This window comes from Helianthus annuus, chromosome 4, assembly GCF_002127325.2.
Source record: "Helianthus annuus cultivar XRQ/B chromosome 4, HanXRQr2.0-SUNRISE, whole genome shotgun sequence".
Taxonomy (NCBI): domain Eukaryota; kingdom Viridiplantae; phylum Streptophyta; class Magnoliopsida; order Asterales; family Asteraceae; genus Helianthus; species Helianthus annuus.
This window is the reverse complement of record NC_035436.2, coordinates 57,838,715-57,857,409: the sequence shown is the minus strand read 5'-3', so window position 1 is coordinate 57,857,409 and position 18,695 is coordinate 57,838,715.

Below are 18,695 nucleotides of genomic sequence, written 5' to 3'. Positions count from 1 at the left end.
TCAATTCTGTGCTCCGTGATTGTACTCTCGAGCTCAACAATCATATATTCCCGATTGATCTCATTCCAATGCAGCTCGGAAGTTTCGATGTCATAGTAGGCATGGACTTTCTTCGTGAAAACCGTGCTGAAGTTGTGTGTTCCGATAAAATGATTCGATTTGTGTTAGCTAGTGGTGATATTCTATGTGTTTATGGTGAAACTACTGCAAAAGATCTCAAGCTCATGTCCTGTCTTCAAGCTCGCAAATATCTCCGCAAGGAATATCGAACCTTCTTGGCCAACATTGTTGTAGCAGAGACGGACAAGAAAAAGAAAGTTGAAGTCAAGGATGTCTCCGTTGTCTGAGAATTTCCTCAGGTGTTCCCTGATGATCTTCCTGGATTACCTCCTAGTCGTGATATCGACTTTCGAATCGACCTGATTCCAGGAGCCAACCCAGTGGCCAAAGCTCCGTATCGACTCGCTCCATCTGAGATGCGAGAACTCTCAAACCAACTCCAAGAGTTACTTGAAAAAGGCTTCATTCGCCCGAGCACTTCTCCATGGGGCGCACCAGTCCTTTTCGTCAAAAAGAAGGACGGGTCGTTCCGAATGTGCATCGATTACCGGGAATTGAACAAGCTGACCATCAAGAACCGATACCCCTTACCAAGAATCGATGATCTGTTTGACCAATTACAAGGTGCTCAGTGTTTCTCCAAGATTGATCTACGTTCAGGCTACCATCAGTTGCGGATTCAAGAGGAAGACATACCCAAAACCGCTTTTCGAACCCGATACGGCCACTACGAATTTGTTGTCATGCCTTTTGGATTGACCAACGCACCCGCGGTCTTCATGGATCTGATGAATCGCGTGTGTAAACCGTTCTTAGATCGTTTCGTCATTGTATTTATTGACGATGTCCTGATCTATTCCAGATCGAGGGCCGAACATGCGCAGCATTTGCGATTGGTTCTCGAGTTGCTTCAGGGAAACCAACTCTACGCCAAGTTCTCCAAGTGTGAGTTCTGGTTGGAGGAGGTTCAATTTCTGGGTCACATTGTGAATAGTCGGGGTATACACGTTGATCCTGCAAAGATTGAGGCAGTCAAGGGATGGGTTACGCCAAAGAATCCGTCAGAAGTTCGCTCTTTTCTCGGATTAGCTGGTTACTACCGGCGATTCATCGAAGGATTCTCAAAGATTGTTGTACCGCTTACCTCCCTTACTCATAAAGACAAGCCTTTTGTGTGGGGAACCGCGCAGGAGACTGCTTTCCAAACCCTCAAACACATGCTGTGCCATGCACCAGTTCTTACACTGCCGGACGGAAGCGATGACTTCGTTGTCTATTGTGATGCTTCAAACCTTGGACTTGGCTGTGTTCTCATGCAACGAGACAAGGTTATAGCTTACGCATCTCGACAGCTCAAAATCCACGAGAATAACTATACAACCCATGACCTCGAGCTAGGCGCAGTTGTCTTTGCCTTAAAGATTTGGCGACACTACCTGTATGGTACAAAGTGTACGATCTTCACCGATCACAAGAGCTTACAACATATCTTTAACCAGAGAGAACTCAATATGCGTCAACGCCGATGGGTAGAACTTCTCAACGATTACGACTGTGAGATCCGTTATCACCCAGGCAAGGCGAATGTAGTTGCAGACGCTCTCAGCAGAAAGAATTACGTGATAGGTGTTCGAAACATCCAGGCTCAGTATAACCTCGAAGCTCTCATCCGCGAAGCACAACACGCTTGCTTTAACGAGCGTACGTTGAAGAAAGAACGAATCTATCACGATGGAACTCAGCTCGTGAGCAAAGCCAATGGGATATTCTATTATCTGGACCGAATCTGGATTCCGAGGAGAACAGATTTGCGAAAGATTATCATGAACGAAGCCCACAAATCCCGATATTCCATTCATCCCGGTGCGGACAAAATGTACCAGGACCTTCGCTACAAGTACTGGTGGCCTGGGATGAAAAGGGATATTGCTCTGTATGTTGGTAGCTGTTTAACTTGTGCAAGAGTCAAGGCTGAACACCAAAGACCTTCAGGCTTACTCGAACAACCGCCGATACCCGTATGGAAGTGGGAAAGCATAGCTATGGATTTCATAACTAAGCTTCCGACCACGCCATCAGGTCACGACAGTATTTGGGTTATAGTCGACCGTCTAACCAAATCAGCCCACTTTTTGCCAATACGAGAAGACTATAAGGTGACCAAGCTAGCCCAAATCTACACCGACGAGATCATTAAGAATCATGGTACGCCTCGAGACATCATTTCGGATCGCGACGCTCGGTTTACATCGAGATTGTGGGAAACTTTTCAAGCAGCTCTGGGTACGACGCTGAATTTGAGTACCGCATTCCACCCGCAAACCGACGGGCAGACTGAAAGAACGATTCGTACTATTGAAGACATGCTCCGTGCGTGTGTTATCGATTTTGGTGGTAGTTGGAACAAACACCTACCATTGGTCGAATTTTCGTACAATAATAGCTATCACTCCAGCATCGAAATGGCACCTTTCGAAGCCTTGTATGGTAGGAGATGTCGCTCGCCTATTGTATGGCACGAGGTCGGTCATTCACAATTGACTGGGCCCGAGATTCTGCAAGAAACGACTGACAAGATCCACCAGATAAGGGAAAATTTGGTAAAGGCCCGGGACAGACAAAAGATGTACGCCGATAAACGACGCAGGCCCCGCGAATTTGCAGTTGGCGACTACGTGCTCCTAAAGGTATCACCTTGGAAGGGAGTAGTCCGATTCGGCAAAAGAGGGAAACTTGCGCCTCGATTTGTTGGACCTTTTAAGATTCTGGAAAGGATCGGTAAAGTGGCCTACAGACTTGAATTACCGGAGGAACTCAGCAATGTCCACCCGACTTTCCATATTTCAAACCTTCGAAAATGCGTAGCCGACCATGACGCAATAATACCACTCGACGATCTTCAGGTCAATGAGACGCTACACTTCGTGGAAAAGCCGGTAGAAATCATGGACCGACAGACCAAGCAACTCAGACGCTCTCGCATTCCGATTGTAAAAGTACGATGGGAAGGCAAACGAGGCGCGGAGTTCACTTGGGAACTCGAAAGTGACATGAAGGCCAAGTACCCGCAGTTGTTCAGATAGATCTGAAGCATCAAATTGGTAAAATCACACGGCGATGTACGGTTCTCGGCCTAATTTCGGGACGAAATTCCCTAAAGGAGGGGAGACTGTAACACCCCGTGTTTTCCAAAAGTCAAAGTCAAGTGTTGACTGTTATTGGAATTAAAGATTAATTTCATTTTAGTTTCATTTTGATTTTCGTATTATTTGGAGTAAGTGTTGTATAATCAAACTAATCGGATGATAATCGAACTGTGAATCAACGACCGACTGTGAATAATAGGAAGTAACAACGCAATAAAGCTAGTCAATCAATAATCAAGCTAATCGAATCAATCATCAAGCTCAAGTGTGGGGATTTTAGTACTTTTTATACGTGTGTGTGTGCCTTATGTGTTACTTGTGCATGTTTACTTTTATGTTAAAGTGTGTGGTGAATCAATCAAATCAATCAAGAATCGAAGGTGAATCAAACTCAATGGAAATCGACCCCGAAATAGGTTGTAAGGATGCTTGTATGTTAGATATAGTAGTTAGGACTAAAAGTAATTTGATTAGGAATTCTATCATTCTCAAATCATCGTTCATCGAAGTCGAAATATCAAAAATCGTCGCGAAATACTCAAAACCAGGCAAGCCAATCGAACAGGGCAACCTGATCGAACAGGCTAGCCGATCGAACAGGGCAACCTGATCGAACAGGCTAGCCGATCGAACAGGCTGTTCGATCGGGCAGCTGCTCGATCAGGGATGCTGTTCGATCAGCTGACCCTTTCCTCTTTTGGAAGCCTATAAATAGGGCTGTCCTTGTCAAGCTTTCCACTTTTGGAAAAGCTCTGACCGACCAGCCTCTTCTTCTCACTAAATCTCAGATTTCTCTCAAACCGGTAAGTATTTCACTCTAATCCTTGTACGTTTTTGTTCATTAATCGATTCTCCACCTTTCTATCTTTCAAAATCTGAATTTCATCCATGAAATCACCAAGATCTAGGTGTTCTTGAGTGATGTCATCATGGTGTTCTTGGTGTTCATCAAGAACTTCATGTTCTTGACTTCATTCAACCATGAATAAGCTAGATCTAACCGATTTCCACATAAACAACCTAAAATCTTCCAAAGATCTTAACATTTCACGGTGGAAAAGGATTGGAAGATGGGTTTTCATCTATCTTTCAACTCTTTTACACTCAAAAAGGTGAAAACGAGACTTGAACCGATTTACAATCATTCTAAACAAACACATGGTTCAAGATTCGGGTTCTACCGAGAGATATACCGATTTCGGGTTAAACGTTAAACTTGGGTTCCAAACCGTCTCTGACCGAGTTTGGGTGATTCCTGCTCGAGTCAGTAGACTAAGTAGGGACTTCAGTTTTGTGGTTCAACTTGCAGTCAAAATATCTCTAAAACATCAACAATCAACGGGAATAACCAAGTGTTAAGTGAAAGGTTAACCGAATCGAGAAGCTGGCCGAACGGCTAGGCTGTTCGATCGAACAGCCCAACCGAACGACTATGCCAGCCGATCGGCTAGGCTAACCGATCGACTAGCACTTAGTCCCACAAACTCACAAAAGTGTAGTATTGACGAGGTACTGTTCGATCGACTACGCCACTCGATTGTAAACATTACTGCTCGAATCATGAGATACTATACCTTCAAAACACTTAGACTTTTCGAAACATTGGGATGTCACCCGATCGAGCATGCCAGCCGATCGAGTGACATGTTTGAAAACAATGGAATGCTAACCGATCGGTTGGGCTAACCGATCGAACAGCTGTTCGATCGGCCAACTTGAAAGGTAGTACAAACCATCATACACAAACACATCCTTCACATCAAAGGAAGAAACAATCCACTTGAAGGAACCAGCCGATCGAGCCAGCCGGCCGATCGAATGGATGTTCGAACGGACTTTCAAACCAATCGAACAGCCCACTCGATCGAACTGCTGTCCGATCGAATGGCCTACTCGATCCAAGTACATCGTTTACTTTTCTGCGTTACTCATCGTTGTGTTATCGAACTATTCAGGCTAAACTATTCTCAGTGCTCCCTTCAATCCACGATCAACCACTGTGAGTATACTCGATCCCTTTTTGCTTTCAGCACTTTTGGGTGTTACATACGTAATCTATCAAATTCACAAACAACACAAACTATTTGAACGCTAACCTACTTGCATGTATTACTTGTCTAAATGATTGCTGTTTATTATGTTTACACGTGGAGTGCTATCTGCCTGCTTTAGCAACGTAGTACTATAGTTTGGACTCAGCACCCGTTCACACGGGGGTTGCTAAGGACAATTACTTGCATGGATTACGGTGGTAATCATGTATTGCGAACTGTCTCGGACAGTCAACTCGAAGTCATTGGTATCGATGGTCCCATGTTGATAATTTACATGCATCGTTTGCCCTTGTGTACGTGCTTGGTTATGCGTAAACTATTCGAACTCTATATGCTATATCAAACTTGTGTACTCACCTTTACATTATATGTATTGACTTTTATTTTAACGTATGTGACAGGTGTTTAAGCTACTAGCGTGCTAGGGAAGCGAGGCAATAATAAGCTTCTAGGAGCCTGTGACCTTAGGACAGTGTCCACGTACCTGCCCCAGGGCCATAATTATCTGTAGATCTTGTACTGGCACCTGTAGTCAGTAAGATTTACGGATAGCCATCTAGAGGTCTTAAAACAATATTTACTTTCGGTCTGTAATAATTAAGAATTTGAGTTGTCGGAACAGTTCCCATATTGTTTAGTTGATTTCTATGATAACTTGTTATTATTTGGGACACGGTATGGGACGTGTTATATAACTGAATTGTATGATAGTTGTTGTGGAAACTTCTGAACAATCTGTTTCGCTCAGTGCCGCGCCCCGATGATTCCGCCATCGGTTGGGGTGTGACAAGAAGCTACTCTTTAATTTTTTACAAGTAGTCTAAGCTTGATTTACAACTTACTAATGCCTACTTGGACCATCAAGCACACATGCCCAACCCTTTAGACTGTGTGTTATCACTGCGGTAAGAGGCGTGGTTCCATGCCACGTCGGACCATCAACGCCCAGCGGGGGAACCTTTTGAACGGTGGGGTGCATTGGGATGTAGGTATGGTTCGACAAAATAGAACAAGATGAAACAATGTATTTCGATTTATCGTGAGAGAAAGATAGAAAGAGACCGCGGCGCATACTCTGCTTCATCTTGTTCCATTTTAGGGTTTGTGTGTGTTGTTAAGAGAGAGAACAAGTCAACAAGGTATATGGGTTTTAATTAAATAGTGGGCTGCATACGGTGTTGCTGGACCGTGATGTATTAAGTTACACAAGGGCATGTTAATTAAAACTAACAGAAATAATATTGTATAGACCGTGGTGATGTGTTGGGTTGGGTTGCATAAGGTTTTAACTAAAATTTTATGGAATAAGGATTTTAAGTGGGCTGTTCATTAATCGTGCACAGTTTTATAAATATTTATTCAATTACATTACATTTGTTAATATGTATAGAACTAACATAAATAAATCACACCCCTCTTGTTACACTCATTTTGGGCATTTCTGAGTGGGAAAAAAAATACTTCTATGTGTCGTCTACGTATCATCACTTTTTTCTCACCTAAGACCTCAACCAATTATCCAAACTCAAAACAAAAATTGTACCAAAAAACAAAATTATTAAATCAAAACCAAATTCGAATCAAGAAAATACAAAGGAAACTAAATTTACTAAACTTAACAACCTAAAATCGTATACTTTGTTAATTTTGGACAGTGTATAAAAACACCAAACCAAATAGGTATAACAAAATAGAAATATGAACAAGAAAATAAGCAGGATTAATCCATTTTTTAAGGTTATAGCAATAGAACTTTATGGTCAAATAATTCGTTTTACATGATCCATCTTTTTTTATCATGGTCAAAAGTGATGTTAGATGTTCAACTGAAATTACTGATGTGTACTCACATCCATTTTAAGTGTACCTCTTTGGTTATAATCATGGTTGTAAAAATCCCGACTAGGCACCGATTAATCCTCGATTAATCACCGATTAATCTCGATTAATTTTCGATTAATTACAATTAATCCCGATTATATCCGATTAATCCCCGGTTAATTTTCAGGCTCGCTAACTAAACGGACTCTATTTCAGGCTCGACTCGTTTGAGCTTTTAATCGGGCCAATCGCAAGTAGTTTTCGAATATCTTGGCTTGTTTACACCCTAATTGAGCATGGTTACTAATTATGAGGGTTTAAAAAGGAAGAAACCGAGTTGAATAATATGAAATTATTTGATGATCATATTTATTTTTTTTCAACATACAAATTTTAAATAACATACTAAATTTAAACTATAGGCAAATTAACTTTTTGGATTTCTAAACATATTTATATTCAGATGTTCTCTATGGTTTACCTAAATATGTATACGATTACAGGTCCATTGCAACGTGTAGATCCTCAATGCTAGTTAAAGTAATTGAGTTGGTCTATTCCATTATTCAAGCGACCTTGACACACTGAAACATACCTTGACACAGCCAAACGTTTGTTTTTTTGATTTAGGGGGGCTCCATTATCCAAACACAAAATCAAAATTGTACCACAAAACAAAATCGAAAACCAAATTACTTACTATAAATTAGCAATCTTTCTATGCATCATGATATTATACCTTATGCTTTGGGGTTTCTTAAAAAAGTTTTGATTATTTTACTTTTTAACCCAAAACTTTTTCATTATTTGTAATTTTACCTCACATCTGTTTCACTTTCAACTTGAATTGGCCCTATGTTTCGATATAAATTTTGCGAGTTAACACGACGCAATATGCGTGTGTAGTACAATGTGTTTACTTTTCATTTTACGTTTTCGTTCAATTTTTTTGCGAGTTAACACAACGCAACGTGCATGTGTGATTCAGTGTTTTTATTTCTATTTTTTCCCGTTTGACAGGTTCGTCACAATGCACGGGACCTACAACGACTTAGTTATTATTTTCTATATTTATGTTTCGGTCTAATTTTTTCGTATTAACACGCCATAACTTCAGTGTTGGTGGCCGCTAGCGGTGATGTGATATTGGTGCTATTTGGCAGGGTTCTACGCCCCTGCCGTCACGCGGGGAAGCTTAATTCTAGTTTATTAAACTTAACAACCTAAAATCTTATATTTGGTTAATTTTGTACAATCAAACCAAATAGTTATAACATAATAGAAATATGAATACGAAAAAAAGGAGGATTAATCCATTTTTAAGGTTATAGCAATAGAACTTGATGGCCAAATAAATCGTTTTATAACATGATCCATCTTTTTTATTATGGTCAAATTTGATGTTGATGTTAAATTGAATTTACTGATATATACTCAACCATTTTAAGCGTACCTCTTAGGTTATGATTATAAGTTCTAAACCGTGAAACCGAACCGGGATCAAACCGTTAGTAACTGTTTGTTTGTTGAGTTTTAAAGTTGAGAGTAGTTCGGTTTCGGTTTTCTACAACCAGTGATAGCAGTTTCGCAGAAATCGGGCCAAAACTTATGCCAAATGCTTGGCCTAGCCCGACAGCACAACGTAAAAAAAACAGTACCAAGTCATCGGCCACTTGTGAATTTTCGACAAGATCTAATTAAATCATCTAAGCTATTTCATGTGCAATGGGTCTGTCAGTTACGAAAACTTAAATCTACATGCATATGCAATAAATAAGTTGATGGGCTTGGTTTTAGTTACCTCATCTGTAGGAGATGGTTCTGGTGGTTGGAAGAAAGGTTGAACGTGGTGGTGTTGGTTTTGCTTTTAGTGTAAGAAAATGGGAAAAAAAACTATAGAGAAGTAGTGTAAGAAAATGGGAAAAAAAACTATAGAGAAGGAGAGTTTTAGGTTGGATTGATGTGGGAAGTTGGTAATGAAATGAAGCGTTATAAATAGCAGAAAAAATCTGGGATATCCATGGGTTGTCACTATCGTTGTGGCATGTATCAGTATCAGGCTAAAGAGGACAAATATCATGGGTAAATAAGATGTACTTGTTCAATGGTCAATGAAGGAAGATTGGTCAAAACTAAAACTCGACCAACCAATCAGAAATTATTTTTTTTTGTTTTCTTTTTCTCTTTTATCATCTCTTTATTCTTTTATTTCTTTCCTTATTTTGATTATTATTATATTATAATTACATTACATTAGATTAGAATATATACCTTTATGAAGTTTGTGAAGAGTAGGCAATCAAATTAAATTTTACTAGGTTTTTTTTTTCAAGTGAACCTTGTAAGGAACTAGTATTGTAGCATGTTCTTTGATGCAATCGTAGAATGGTGCCGATGAAAATGTATTTGTTGCATGATATATGACTATACAGACTTTAATTTAAAATACGGTAAAAAAAATAATTAACATGGTTAAATAAACATATCTATAATTAAAAGGTAACTTTAACTATAATAAGATAAATTAAAAACTAATTAAAATTGTTACCTAGTATAATGAAGGGTTAAGATAGACCATGTAGGTTTTAATCTAAATGACGGTAATAATTATCAAGAACACAATTAAGTAAATATGTATAGAGTAAAAAAGTTAACTTTAATTAAATTAAGTTAAATAAATAATAATTAAAATAAAAAAATAAATTATAAAAAAGATAAAAGAACAAATATTTGCTAGAAAAAAGAGAAAAATTAACTTCCGTATGTTTGGGAGTCGAAACATAAAGCGTTTATGGGAAAAAAGTTTATTATTAAACTTTCGTATACAAATCCATTAAAATTAGGGGGTATAAACATAAATCATTTATAAAAAAAAATATTAGTGTTTAGGGATCGTAAAATAACTAGGTTAGAAACGAAAATTAACTAAAAAACAATAATGCTTTAACCCTATAAGTCAAAGTTTAGGGGTGTTTGTGATTGCTTATGAAAAACTTCTTATGATCTTTTCTGTCTCTTTATCTCCTTTTTAAACTTTTTTAAAACATTACCATCTCCTAACTTTTTTATTTCTCCTTTTCAAAGCCTTAAAACATTCTTTTCAACCCATTATCCAAACATAACTTTTTAAAAACTCTTTTTCCAAAAGAAAATTATAAGTCAATACGTTGCTTTATAAGCAATCCCATACACCCCTAAAGTGCTCAATTAAAATTTAGTAGTGGTCACATTCTAAATTGGTATAATTTGAATTAACAATTTTTATAACAACATTTCATCCAATAATATTATATTAGTTTCTTTATTTAAAAAATGAAGCTTTTGATTAATTAACTTTTGCGATCCAATCAAATTTTATTAGTTTTTTTTTTTCGAATGCAACTTTCAAGTAACTGATCATTTTTTCTGTAATAACTTCTTTTAGGATACGAAGTTATATAAAACTTTGAGTATATCGTTCCAACGTGCGCATTTCTATCTACATCTCAATATAACCTTTTTTTTTATTTATAAATTTTAAGATACGATTTTACGTAAAATATAAAGTATGTCATTGGGACATACACATTTTAATCAACGACTACATATAATTTCTTTTTAATCAATATTCTTTGCACATATAATGACTTTGTTTATGGAGTTTTACCTTTTGGTTATTATAACGACTGGAAGTACTGTACAATTATAACGAGTGTCGGCATTGTACCAATACCATGTTAATTTGAATCAATAATGATTGTATACCCGCCACAACGTGCGGGAAAATTCCACTAGTCTCTTTCACAAACTTATGAGCAACTTAACTAGGGTGGTATTATTGAGACACCCTCCCCTTATTTTGTCATCTTTAATACGACTCGTATATAGAGAAGCTATAAGAGGCGGTGATGAGGGTGTGCGGGGAGGGCCATCACACAGGGCCCGTGATTTCGAAGGACACATGGCTTTTAAGAAAAATCGGATATATATGTTAATTTTTTAAATAGTATGCCCATACCACCTCCAAGATAGGCACATTTACAAAACAATTTTTACAGTTTAGAACCCATTAGCATTAGGTTTAGTGAGCCCAATACCCTTTTTATTTTAAAAAAAAATACTAATACTAAAACATTATTGAATGGCACATTTTTCCGATCTCGAATATGGTACATGAATTCTGAGAGACGCCTTTGAGAGCTATACAGGTCGTTTAACTTTTTCACTTTCCAACAAAAACTGATTTGTATCAAATCTTGTCTAGTGGGTTGGACCTATACGTCTCGTATAGGTCTATACTCTTCATACAGGTCCCCTTCATATAAGCCTCGTATGTGCCTTTATACTGCTCGTAGAGGCCTATACTAGCGTATAGGCCTTTATACTACCCTTCATATAAGCCTCGTATGGGCAATACTAGTCGTATCGTAGAGGTTTTTTTTTACATTTTGTTATACAATAATCTATAGTTTTAACAAAGTTTATGTTGTAGTATAGATCCCATATACGTCACTTAAATATCTATAAGTGTAGTATAGGATGATTTGCTAAAATCAAAATCGAATAATGTATCATATATATTCACTTGGTACTGTAGCGGTAAAAGTGACAAACCAGTACAGTACCGTACCTTATGGTGTTGGTACCGAAATTGAATATTCAAAATTGAATATCATATCGTATATGTTTGGTTGATATCAATGTGATACGGTACTAGTATGGGTATGGTACTAGTATTCCGTATAAATTTCTCATCCCTATTAAACACTAATCCTACCTAAACACCAACCCTTTTTAGATACCACAAGGCTAAGGGCAATGGCATGTACCTTTTAAAAATACTTTTAGAAATTAATTCAGTATCATATAAGTCTCATTGTCTTTGAAACAATGGATGTCTACATGGTTATTCATTGATTAACATTAATTTCAATCATTTTATTAAACCCATTCTATACTTGGTTTTTAGACCTTTGTATATTATCATCATTTATGCCACTTCTCAATTTAGTTCAGTTACATGTTGATTCTCGCTGACTTGTACCTGAAACACATCCTTAGACTAACGTGACATTAGTTTAAGGATATGTATCTGCATAAATCTTTATGTTTATATATGCAAGTGAAAATCCGTCGAAATTGGTATGGATTAAATTTTTAATGTTTTTTTTTCCTTTGTTTTTTTTAACATGGTGTATAGGAGAGTGGCCTCTCTGTCTTTGGAAGTGTCACACCCCGTTTTCCGGTAGACCCGAACGGGTTTAGCCGTAACGGTTAGATATCAGCTTATCACAATTAAATAATAATGCAATGAAAGTATTAGGAGTAAAAATAAATATCCATATCATTCAAAGTGTTTAATATTCAAAGTACAAGTTGTTCAGATATCAACCCACAGGCGGATCGAAGTAAACAGAGCTTAGACATCATAGGCCTTAAGCTAGGAGTTGCAAATTCTAATGCTTTTATCATAGCCGACCCGGATTCCCAGCTTAATATTCAAGGTTCGGTACCTGTAGTTTAGTCTTTTGAAAATACGTCAGCTTTCGCTGATAAATACAATTAACTGACTCATTTTAAAAATAGTTTTTCAAAAATGACTTTTATACAGAGAGAAAATTTCGTAGGTAATCATTAAATATTTCTTGGGATTTAATCTTGTCACCAGATTTACATATTTGTCATACATTGGGAACCAGATATCAAAGCCGGTTATTTTTAGTGTTATAATGATTAATGTACACACCAAATTTGGATAACGTGTCTTACAGTCGGTATGCCTACCCCGACACGTTATCCTGTATGGCCATAATAGTTCATGAGTCGGGACGCATTTTTAAGAGCATTTTTATTACTTATAAACAATATTACATTGGATGATGTGAGTAACAGTTTCAATAGCGATGAAATATTGTAATGAAAGGCACTAGGTTAATTACCAACAATGGAACGTCGATATTACCTTCGTATTATATTTTTTTTTATAATTAAAAAATCAAATTTTAAAATAATGCAAACCGGTTCAATGGTTTGAATCGGATTTACCGGCGGTACATAAAACATACCGTATTTGGGTTTTACCGGCATTTTTCGTACCGGGCACGTGTCCGGTATCCGGTTTAACCGGTTTAACCGGCCGGTTCATACCGGTATTTAAAACATTGCTATTATCTATATATTAATTTCTATGGAGCATGAATAGTGTTTATGTATTTTATTATTTTGAATATAAATTATTTTTTTATAATCTAAAAAATACGATATTTTATGTTTTATAAAATTTCGGGTTTGTGACTACCACGTGCTAATTTTTACCTACGTGTTAATATAAGTTTTACTTAAAACCGAGTCGTGAATGCTTATTATATAAAGTAACGTCGTATACCATTTTCGTTATTTTAGTTACATAATATAATGTTTTATAAAATTTTGAATATATCATTGGCACGTGCTTAGTTTTATCCATGTTTTTATCAAAATTTTATTTAAAATAGAACGAGTCGAATGTAATTGAATTTTTTATTCTTTAGCATGATAATCCAAACCAATTCTTTTGAATAACACTGGTACCGGTATCTGTTTTATTGTTTTTTATCGATATAAAACAAATGACGATATCCTCTTAGGCATATCTTTATTGGTTGTTGTATCGAGTGATGATATTCTCCCGATACTGTAACGAAACGAACCGATACCGATCGAATTTCCGGCACAACGCGCGGAACAGTGGCGAAGGATAATTGGTGCTCGGGGGTGCACCCGCCCACCCCAATGTTTCGGTTAGAAGTGTATATGGTCCGATTTTTCGTCCGAAAATTTTAAAATTATATAGGATTGCCCCCCGATTATTTTTCCCAAATAGTGGGTAGTTTAGTAAATATATTTTAACTCTTATTTTATTTGTTTAACCCTTGATTACCGACCACACAATAAAATTCATATCTCACAAATAGCTTCATGATTTACATAGAAAAAGAAATTGCTGATAAGTTTGATTCGGAAGACATATTTGTAACGCCCCAAAAACCGGTTATCAATTAAAATAAATGAAAATGAACAAAAAGTAACCTAGTTAATGGGTTATGATAAGAAATAAGTTAAAAATTTGAATTAATGCTTAAATTAAATACTTATAAATTTAGAAGGGGGTTAATGTGTAAGATTTTAATAATTAGGGTTTCATAGTGGTAAACCCACAAACACACTCCTGTGGGCGTACCTGGGAGCGAACGAACAGAAGAAACAAGGGTGAAAACCCTTGTTCATGCTAATCTACTCAATTAATCAAGAAATTCAAGTCTAAATCAGTTGCATGACTCAAGATTATCGATTATCTATGCATACATGGTGAAGTGGTAAGTTTAATTTTTGAAAAGATGAATTCTAGAGTAAGGGTTTAAACCCAAATTCCATTTCTTGTATCTATTGTGGGAAATCTGAGTTAGAAATGCTTCTTAGGACAAGAATCATGTGTGATTTTAGGTTGCATGAAAGAATGTAGTGAAAACCCACTATGTGAAGTTTGTGTTATGAATATGAAGATGATAGGAGTGATGAATATATGTAATTTGGCAAGTAATTCAGTTTGTAGTATCCGAATGCTAGATAAATTGATATTGATTAAAGGAATTGTAAGAATTAGATTGAGTAATGATGACAAATATAGGATGAATTAGCAAATCGTGCTTTGGATGCTTGTACACTATGCCTTGTAGATGGTACGCACGCAATGTGTTCGATGAAATGCCTAAGTGAGTTTAGTTATGGTTTTTACATGAATACTTGTTAAGTCGATGTAACTTCTTTATGATAATGGCGTATGTGATTACTAGACACCATAATGAACTATAAGGAATGTAAAAGTAATGTTTTTGAAAGCTAAAGTATGGTTTGTGTTAATTTGATGATTTGAGGAGAAACCCGTTAGTTAGGGTGAAGATGATGACTAGAATCACCACCTATGTTAAAGTCTAGTTGAAAAATTGATATATTATGTGGGTGTGATGAAATATTGTTAGATGAATTAGGAGAAATATGATGTTATGTTTAATGTTCATTTGGAATGATATATGATGATTAGTAGAAGGATTTGATGGGTTACGTATGAGTTTAGAAGATTTATGTATGAATTAGTTGTACGTTATGCTTAAAAGGTGGTACACATACCAAGCGTATGATAAGATATATATAGTGTCGTCCGTATAGTCAATTATGATGTTACGGGTATATAATGATAAGTCGATAGTTAAGTATGGTTAATAGTTGACTCTTGAAAGTCAACTAAGGATAAGAAACATGATTTGACTCGTTGTCGTAAATGTAGGTTGATGGGAAGTCGTATGGTACATGTTATAGCAATCCGTGTTAAATGTAATGACATAATGAGTTACATGAGTTTAAACGTATACGGATATGATTATATGAGTTATGTTTGTTAGAAATGATTAATGAAGGTTAAGTGTGAAATATGTGATTGATATGATTGTTATCATGTACGAATGCATATGCTAATAGGAGTGTGATCTTGATGAAAAGAGAGTATAGGAATCATGTCAAGACGGACTCAAGCATGAAAGGATAATGGGTCAAGAAAAGGCGAGGAATCGGATACGAGCACGGACGCATAAGGTAAGTGATTTCCGTAATCACTTCTTAGTTCAAGTAAGTAATAAAGTGTTGAAATTAATTAAACATGATGTTTGAGGTTAAATATGTAGGAAAGTCTTTCGTCGTAAATGATGGGATTAAAGTTGACCAAAATGCCCTTGATGGGTATTTTGGGCAAACGATCTTAATAAGTAGTTTAGTAACAAGTTATAGATTAGTATAATGTCTTTGACAAATATGGAAGCGAAGAGTATGGTTTTGGTATGTCATAAACCATTTAACGCGCAAATACCCTTAACGGGTCAAAACTAAGTATATGAACGATAATGTGTTAAAAGGATGCAAAATGTCTAAGAACTTATTATTTTTATGATAGATGTCACGGATATTATTAGGTTTATAAGAATTTATGGTAAAACAACAAGTTATGTTGATGAATGCATGAACGGGTCGAATTGTGGGTAAGAGGGAAATAAGCCAATAGTGTAAGTTAAGAATTTCCTTAATCCGGACATGGGATTTTAAGTTCATATGATAGAATGTGAATTTACAAGCATGTAGGAAGAAACGGGAGGTCAAACGGGTAAACGGTTCAAAAGTTACGCGCGTTTTAGTGCGTACGGACGACGAAACGAATCTGCAGAAAACTGCAAAATCTAGAGGGCGTCGCCGACGGGTAGGGGGCCGTCGCCGACGGGCAAGGGAAAATCAGTTTTTGTGCTGACGGGTTAATTACCTGTCTACGGGTTTTTGGGCTACGGGTAAATGCAAGGCCCGTCGCCGACGGCCCTAGGGGCGTCGGTGACGGCCTTCCCAAGTCCCAAAAGCTGAAATCTTGTTATTTAAGTTAATTTATGTACCGTGGGCTTCGGTTTGATATCCGTGGACTACGGCGGACTTTCCAAACATGATTTTGAAGGTTCCTTGGATGTTTATGGGCTATAAAGCTAAGTCTAAGACCCACGTTAATAATGTATGATTATGTAAGAGGTACGCGTGATCTAGTACGTGTTCGTTAAAGTATGTACATATGTAGATAAACAAGTTTGTGTGTTTGTATGTATTTGTATACGTATGTAGAAGTTATGTAAGCATGTATGTAGGCATACACGTATGTATGTTTATAACTCCAAGTGTACGTATGTAGTAGGATATGTAGTTATGCTTAATGATATGTGTGGGTGTATGTACGTATGTCTAGTTGTAGGAAGGATATGTAAGTATGTAGTTGTGTATGTACGTATGTAGATGTATATGTATGTGGGTATGTAAGTACATAGATGTGTATGGTTTAAACACATTGAGGATTAACGTTATTAATGGTGTACCTTGAGAATGATAAGTAATGCAGGTACATTCATGAAGCCTCGTCAGGAAATGGATACGCAGATGAAATGCTTGAAGTTTGATAAAGAACGAGATGTGAAGTGTATGCGAATGATCTTGTTTATACATCGTGTGCTAATGTTTTTGAATGTATGTGGTGAATGCAGGTTGTGCGGGTCACGAAGGATCATCAAGGAATAAAGATCGAAGACCGAGTCTCTTAAGGGATTGTACGGGGTTGTCTAAGGATGTAAATTTGTTGTACATAAGCTATGATTTATTCTATAATCGAGTCAGTTTGTTGTATTCGATATAAAAGAGTTATTTTAAAAGTGAACTTTCAAGTAAGACGTAAGGTTTATAATGAAAGAATTTTTATGGCATGAACTTCCGCTGCGACTTTCGTTAATTACGTGTTAGGGTGTAACAATATTTGATGAATTCAAAAATCTTAAAGGTCGCCGGGCTGAGTTGTAATTCTTCGTCTAGGTTCCATTTATCTCGTATCATTATATATATATAGGTCTTTTGTTTGTTATACAATATTTAGTTTTTCTATGTGCAAGAACATGTCCTTTCAATGAATGAATGAATTTTTTTTAGTTTTATTTGAAACTATTATTATTTGACCTGACCTGAATCGAATAGCCGATCGGACCCGAAACATAACGATAGGAAATTTTTTTTGGGTTCCAGCACTTACGCCCCCTCGAAACTTTTGGTCAAGCTCCGGCACTGGCGCGGAAAATCCCACTAGTTGTGTATTAAATTATGTTTCAAAATATTAAGTGTGTAATACATTAAGTTTATGTAAAATAATAAATATCAAGTCTTTTGTATGTAAACTGTTATAAAAAAAATTAAAAAAAGAAAAGATAACTTATATTTTCAAACTGTTATGAATGCACCACAATGTGGTGACTCTCCACATATGTAACCACCATCTCTTTATGTCCTTTGTATTAATGTAAGAACACTATATATAGAGTTCTTTGTATTGCATGTTGATATCTCAATGAAATAGAATTCCTATTCACTTATTCTCTATAGTCTTGTTATCTCATGTTTAGTATAGTTGTATATGGATTGCTAATAGACCATTGTTTTACAACACGTTATCAACACGAATTGCTGCAAGATCTTCATATCCATGATTCGAATCTTCATATCCATGATTTGGTTTTTATTTCATCCATTCAGGTAACAATACACAAAGATCATATTTCTACTTAGTAATTATTTTATTATTTTAGTCATTTTGAATAATGTTATCGTATCCATGAAAAGTGAAATTAAGAGTAGAAACAATTGACCTGCAGCCTTTCACCTTGGACTTCATGGCTCCATGTTTTGTCCTCATTTTATTGTTTTTGTATATAATCATAACTAGAAAATTTGGATTTAGTTTTGTGAATATTTTGGTGGCATGAAAGTAACTGAGGAGAAAATGACTGAAAAATAAATTATATTTGATTTGTTTTCAAAAAATAAATAAATAACAACGTTTACAGCCTTTGAAGATTATTTTTTTTTCATGCAATTGCTTACGTTCTTCATTAGCATCAAATAAAAAATGTGTGACTTCTACTTTATAAAATTGGACTCTTTCATGCCATTTACTACATTTTAGATTTGTAGTATTTCAGATTTCCCCCAATATCATCATTAAGTCATCATGACTCGTGACCTCATTATTTTTTTA